Source organism: Hordeum vulgare, chromosome 7H, assembly GCF_904849725.1.
Source record: "Hordeum vulgare subsp. vulgare chromosome 7H, MorexV3_pseudomolecules_assembly, whole genome shotgun sequence".
In the NCBI taxonomy this organism is placed as follows: domain Eukaryota; kingdom Viridiplantae; phylum Streptophyta; class Magnoliopsida; order Poales; family Poaceae; genus Hordeum; species Hordeum vulgare.
The window spans coordinates 44438921-44446819 of NC_058524.1; positions in this window are offsets into that span (position 1 = coordinate 44438921).

The window sequence follows — 7899 nt, forward strand, 5'->3', positions numbered from 1 at the left end:
TACGAAGATCTTATCGTTTGAACCTCAGTGCCAAGGATTCGTATAATCCCGTATGTCATTCCCTTTGTCCTTCGGTATGTTACTCGCCCGAGATTCGATCGTCAGTATCCGTATACCTATTTCAATCTCGTTTACCGGCAAGTCTCTTTACTCGTTCCGTAATACAAGATCCCGCAACTTACACTAAGTTACATTGCTTGCAAGGCTTGTGTGTGATGTTGTATTACCGAGTGGGCCCCGAGATACCTCCCCGTCATACGGAGTGACAAATCCCAGTCTTGATCCATACTAACTCAACTAACACCTTCGGAGATACCTGTAGAGCATCTTTATAGTCACCCAGTTACGTTGCGACGTTTGATACACACAAAGCATTCCTCCGGTGTCAGTGACTTATATGATCTCATGGTCATAGGAATAAATACTTGACACGCAGAAAACAGTAGCAACAAAATGACACGATCAACATGCTACGTCTATTAGTTTGGGTCTAGTCCATCACATGATTCTCCTAATGATGTGATCCCGTTATCAAGTGACAACACTTGCCTATGGCCAGGAAACCTTGACCATCTTTGATCAACGAGCTAGTCAACTAGAGGCTTACTAGGGACAGTGTTTTGTCTATGTATCCACACAAGTATTGTGTTTCCAATCAATACAATTATAGCATGGATAATAAACGATTATCATGAACTAAGAAATATAATAATAACTAATTTATTATTGCCTCTAGGGCATATTTCCAACAGTCTCCCACTTGCACTAGAGTCAATAATCTAGTTCACATCACCATGTGATTCCAACGAATCCAACACCCATATAGTTATGGGGTCTGATCACGTCTTGCTCGTGAGAGAGGTTTTAGTCAACGGTTCTGAAACTTTCAGATCCGTGCGTTCTTTACAAATATTTATGTCATCTTACAGATGCTGCTACTTCGTGCTATTCGGAAATGCTCCAAATATCTACTCTACTATACGAATCCGTTTCACTACTCATAGTTATTCGGATTAGTGTCAAAGCTTGCATCGACGTAACCCTTTACGACGAACTCTTTAACCACCTCCATAATCGAGAAAAATTCCTTAGTCCATTAGTTACTAAGGATAAATTTTGACCGCTGCTAGTGATTCAATCATGGATCACTCTCTGTACCTCTCAACATACTTTGAGTCAAGGCACACATCAGGTGCGGTACATAGCATGGCATACTTTAGATTCTACGGCTAAGGCATAGAAGACGACCTTCGTCTATTCTCTTTATTCTGCCGGGGTCGGGTTTTGAGTCTTACTCAAATTCACACCTCACAACGCAACCAAGAACTCCTTCTTTGCTGACCTATTTTGAACTCCTTTCAAAACTTGTCAAGGCATGCATCTTGTTTGAAACTTCCGTTAAGCGCTTTTCGATCCATCTCCATAGATCTTTGATGCTCAACGTTCAAGTAGCGTAATCCAGGTACTCCTTTGAAAACTTCTTTCAAAACAACCTTGTATGCTTTACAGAAATTCTACATTACTTCTGATCCACAATATGTCAACCACATATACCTATCAGAAATTCTATAGTGCTCCCACTCACTTCTTTGGAAATACAAGTTTCTCATAAACCTTGTACAAACCCAAAATCTTTGATCATCTCATCAAAGTGTATATTCCAACTCCGAGATGCTTGCACCAGTCCATTGAAGAATCACTGGAGCTTGCATACTTGCTAGTATCTTTAGGATCGACAAAACCTTCTGGTTGTATCACATACAATGTTTGCTCAAGGAAACCGTCGAGAAAACAATGTTTTGACATCCTACGTGCAATATTTCATAAATAATGCATCAACAACTAACATAATTCTAACAGACCTTTAGCATCGCTACGAGTGAGAAAGTCTCATCATAGTCAACTGTTTGATCTTGTCGAAAACATCTTTGCGACAAGTCGAGCTTTTCTCAATAGTGACTTATCACCATCATCGTTTGTCTTCCTTTAAAGATCCATTTTTACTCAATAGTCTTATGACCATCAAGTAGTTCTTTCAAAGTCTACACTTTGTTTTCATCCATGGATCCTCTCTCGGATTTCATGGCTTCCAGCCATTTGTCGGAACCCGGGCCCACCATCGCTTTCTCCATAACTCGTAGGTTCACTGTTGCTCAACAACATGACCTCCAAGACAGGGTTACCGTACTACTCTGCAGCAGTACGCGACCTTGTCGACCTACGAGGTTTGTAGTAACTTGATTCGAAGCTCAATGATCATCATCATCAGCTTCCACTTCAATTGGTGTAGGCGCCACATGAACAACTTCCTGCGCCCTGCTACACACTGGTTGAAGTGATGGTTCAATAACCTCATCAAGTTCTACTACCCTCCCACTCAATTCTTTCGAGAGAAACCTTTCCTCGAGAAAGGATCCGTTTCTAGAAACAAACACTTTGCTTTCGGATCTGAGATAGGAGATGTACCCAACTGTTTTGGATATCCTATGAAGATGCATTTATCCGCTTTGGGTTCGAGCTTATCAGGCTGAAACTTTTTCACATAAGTGTCGAAACCCCAAACTTTCAAGAAACGACAGTTTAGATTTCTCTAAACCTCAGTCTATACTGTGTCATCTCAACGGAAATACGCGGTGCCCTGTTTAAAGTGAGTGCGGTTGTCTCTAATGCATAACCCATAAACGATAGTGGTAATTCGATAAGAGACATCATAGTATGTATTATACCAAATAGTGCGTGGCTATGATGTTCAGACACATCATCACACTATGATGTTCCAGGTGGCATGAACTGCGAAATAACTTCCACATTGTCTTAACTGCGTACCAAAACTCGTAACTCAGATATTCATTTCTATGATCATATCGTAGACAGTTTATCCTCTTGTTACGACGAACTTCACTCTGAAACAGAATTGAACTTTTCAATATTTCAGACTTGTGATTCATTAAGTAAATACTCTAGTATCTACTCAAATCGTCAGTGAAGTAAGAACATAATGATATCCACTGCTTGCCTCAGCACCCATTGGACTGCATACATCAAAATGTATCACTTCCAACAAGTTACTATCTTATTTCATCTCAATGAAAACAAGGCCTTGCTCATGTGGTATGATTTGCATGTCACTAGTGATTCGAAATCAGGTGAGTACAAAGATCCATCAGCATGGAGCCTCTTCATGCAATTTATACTAACATGACTCAAGCGGCAGTGCCACAAGTAAGTGGTACTATCATTATTAACTCGTATCTTTTGGCACCAATGTGTAACACTACAATCGAGATTCAATAAACCATTGAAGGTGATTATTCAAGCAAATAGAGTAACCTTTATTCTCTTTGAATGAATAATCGTATTGCAATAAACACGATCCAATCACGTTCACGCTTAACGCAAACACCAAATAACAATTATTTAGGTTTAACACCAATCCATATGGTAGAGGGAGCGTGCGACGTTTGATTATATCAACCTTGGAAACACTTCCAACACGTATCGTCACCTCGCCTTTAGCTAGTCTCCGTTTATGCCGTAGCTTTCATTTCGCGTTACTAATCACTTAGCAACCGAACCGGTATCCAATACCCTCGTGCTACTAGGAGTACTAGTAAAGTACACATCAACATTATGTATATCACATATATACTTCTCTCGACTTTTGCCAGCCTTCTTATCCACCAAGTATCTAGAGTTGCTCCGCCTCAGTGACTGTTCCCCTTGTTACAGAAGCACTTAGTCTCGGGTTTGGGTTTAATCTTGGGTCTCTTCATTAGTGCAGCAACTGTTTTGCCGTTTCACGAAGTATCCCTTCTAGCCCTTGCCTTTCTTGAAACTTAGTGGTTTTTACTAACCATCAACTATTGATGCTCCTTCTTGATTTCTACTTTCGCAGTGTCAAACATCGCGAATCACTCAAAAGATCATAGTATCTATCCTTGATATGTAATAGTTCATCACGAAGCTCTCATAGCTTGGTGGCAGTGACTTTGGAGAACCATCACTATCTCATCTGGAAGATTAACTCCCACTTGATTCAAGCGATTGTCGTACTCAGACAATCTGAGCACACGCTCAACGATTGAGCTTTTCTCCTTTACTTTGTGGACAAAGAATCTTGTTTGGAGGTCTCGTACTCTTAACAAGGGCACAAGCATGAAATCACAATTTCATTTCTTCGGAACATCACTTATGTTCCGTGACGTTTTACAACGTTTTCGGCGCCTTGCTTCTAAGCCATCAAGTATCTTGCACTGAACTATCGTGTAGTCATCAGTAACGTGTATGTCGGATGTTCATAGCATCCACAGACGACGCTCGAGGTGCAGCACACCGAGTGGTGCATTAAGGACATAAGCCTTCTGCGTAGCAACGAGGACAATCCTCGGTTTTACAGACTCAGTCTGCAAATGTTGCTACTATCAATTTTCAACTAAATTTTCTCTAGGAACATATAAAAATAGTAGAGCTATAGCGCAAGCTACATCGTAATTCGCAAAGACCATTAGACTATATTCATGATAATTAGTTCAATTAATCATATTACTTAAGAACTACCACTCAAAAAATACATCTCTCTAGTCATTTGAGTGGTACATGATCCAAATCCGCTATCTCAAGTCCGATCATCACGTGAGTCGAGAATAGTTTCAGTGGTAAGCATCCCTATGCTAATCATATCAACTATACGATTCATGCTCGACCTTTCGGTCTCATGTGTTCCGAGGCCATGTCTGCACATGCTAGGCTCGTCAAGCTTAACCCGAGTGTTCCGCGTGTGCAACTGTTTTGCACCCGTTGTATGTGAACGTTGAGTCTATCACACCCGATCATCACGTGGTGTCTCGAAACGAAGAACTGTCGCAACGGTGCACAGTCGGGGAGAACACAATTTCGTCTTGAAATTTCAGTGAGAGATCCCCTCATAATGCTACCGTCGTTCTAAGCAAAATAAGGTGCATAAAAGGATTAACATCACATGCAATTCATAAGTGACATGATATGGCCATCATCACGTGCTTCTTGATCTCCATCACCAAAGCACCGGCACGATCTTCTTGTCACCGGCGCCACACCATGATCATCCATCAACGTGTTGCCATCGGGGTTGTCGTGCTACTTATGCTATTACTACTAAAGCTACATCCTAGCAAAATAGTAAACGCATCTGCAAGCACATATGTTAGTATAAAGACAACCCTATGGCTCCTGCCGGTTGCCGTACCATCGACGTGCAAGTCGATATTTCTATTACAACATGATCATCTCATACATCCAATATATCACATCACATCATTGGCCATATCACATCACAATCATACCCTGCAAAAACAAGTTAGACGTCCTCTAATTTTGTTGTTGCATGTTTTACGTGGTGACCAAGGGTATCTAGTAGGATCGCATCTTACTTACGCAAACACCACAACGGAGATATATGAGTTGCTATTTAACCTCATCCAAGGACCTCCTCGGTCAAATCCGATTCAACTAAAGTTGGAGAAACCGTCACTTGCCAGTCATCTTTGAGCAAAGGGGGTTACTCGTAACGATGAAACCAGTCTCTCGTAAGCGTACGAGTAATGTCGGTCCAAGCCGCTTCAATCCAACAATACCGCGGAATCAAGAAAAGACTAAGGAGGGCAGCAAAACGCACATCACCGCCCACAAAACCTTTTGTGTTCTACTCGAGAAGACATCTACGCATGAACCTAGCTCATGATGCCACTGTTGGGGAACGTCGCATGGGAAACAAAAAATTTCCTACGCGCACGAAGACCTATCATGGTGATGTCCATCTACGAGAGGGGATGAGTGATCTACGTACCCTTGTAGATCGTACAGCAGAAGCGTTTAGAGAACGCGGTTGATGTAGTGGAACGTCCTCACGTCCCTCGATCCGCCCCGCGAACAATCCCGCGATCAGTCCCACGATCTAGTACCGAACGGACGGCACCTCCGCGTTCAGCACACGTACAGCTCGACGATGATCTCGGCCTTCTTGATCCAGCAAGAGAGACGGAGAGGTAGAAGAGTTCTCCGGCAGCGTGACGGCGCTCCGGAGGTTGGTGATGATCTTGTCTCAGCAGGGCTCCGCCCGAGCTCCGCAGAAACGCGATCTAGAGGAAAAACTATGGAGGTATGTGGTCGGGCAGCCGTGAGAAAGTCGTCTCAAATCTGCCCTAAAAGCCCCATATATATAGGAGGAGGGAGGGGGACCTTGCCTTGGGGTCCAAGGGATCCCCAAGGGGTCGGCCGAGCCAGGGGGGGAGGACTCTCCCCCCCCAAACCGAGTCCTACTTGGTTTGGTGGGAGGGAGTCCTTCCCCCTTCCCACTTCTTCCTTTTTTTTCTTTCCTTTGATTTTTTCTCTCTTGGCGCATAGGGGATTGGTGGGCTGTCCCACCAGCCCACTAAGGGCTGGTGTGACCCCCCCAAATGCCTATGGGCTTCCCCGGAGTGGGTTGCCCCCCTCCGGTGAACTCCCGGAACCCATTCGTCATTCCCGGTACATTCCCGGTAACTCCGAAAACCTTCCGGTAATCAAATGAGGTCATCCTATATATCAATCTTCGTTTCCGGACTATTCTGGAAACCCTCGTGACGTCCGTGATCTCATCCGGGACTCCGAACAACATTCGGTAACCAACCATATAACTCAAATACGCATAAAACAACGTCGAGCCTTAAGTGTGCAGACCCTGCGGGTTCGAGAACTATGTAGACATGACCCTAGAGACTCCTCGGCCAATATCCAATAGCGGGACCTGGATGCCCATATTGGATCCTACATATTCTACGAAGATCTTATCGTTTGAACCTCAGTGCCAAGGATTCGTATAATCCCGTATGTCATTCCCTTTGTCCTTCGGTATGTTACTCGCCCGAGATTCGATCGTCAGTATCCGTATACCTATTTCAATCTCGTTTACCGGCAAGTCTCTTTACTCGTTCCGTAATATAAGATCCCGCAACTTACACTAAGTTACATTGCTTGCAAGGCTTGTGTGTGATGTTGTATTACCGAGTGGGCCCCGAGATACCTCCCCGTCATACGGAGTGACAAATCCCAGTCTTGATCCATACTAACTCAACTAACACCTTCGGAGATACCTGTAGAGCATCTTTATAGTCACCCAGTTACGTTGCGACGTTTGATACACACAAAGCATTCCTCCGGTGTCAGTGACTTATATGATCTCATGGTCATAGGAATAAATACTTGACACGCAGAAAACAGTAGCAACAAAATGACACGATCAACATGCTACGCCTATTAGTTTGGGTCTAGTCCATCACATGATTCTCCTAATGATGTGATCCCGTTATCAAGTGACAACACTTGCCTATGGCCAGGAAACCTTGACCATCTTTGATCAACGAGCTAGTCAACTAGAGGCTTACTAGGGACAGTGTTTTGTCTATGTATCCACACAAGTATTGTGTTTCCAATCAATACAATTATAGCATGGATAATAAACGATTATCATGAACTAAGAAATATAATAATAACTAATTTATTATTGCCTCTAGGGCATATTTCCAACATACAATTCCCATTACAACTCTAGCGTCACCGAACCTTACGTGTGTAGACCCTACGGGTTCGGGAACCATGCAGACATGACCGAGACACCTCTCCGGCCAATAACCTATAGCGGATCTGGATACCCATATTGGCTCCCACATATTACACAATGATTTCATCGGATGAACCACGATGTCAAGGATTAAATTAATCTCGTATACAATTCACTTTGTCCATCGGTATATTACTTGCTCGAGATTCGATCGTCGGTATCCCTATACCTTGTTCAATCTCGTTACCGGCAAGTCTCTTTACTCGCTCCGTAACACATGATCCCATGACTAACTCCTTAGTCACATTGAGCTCATTATGATG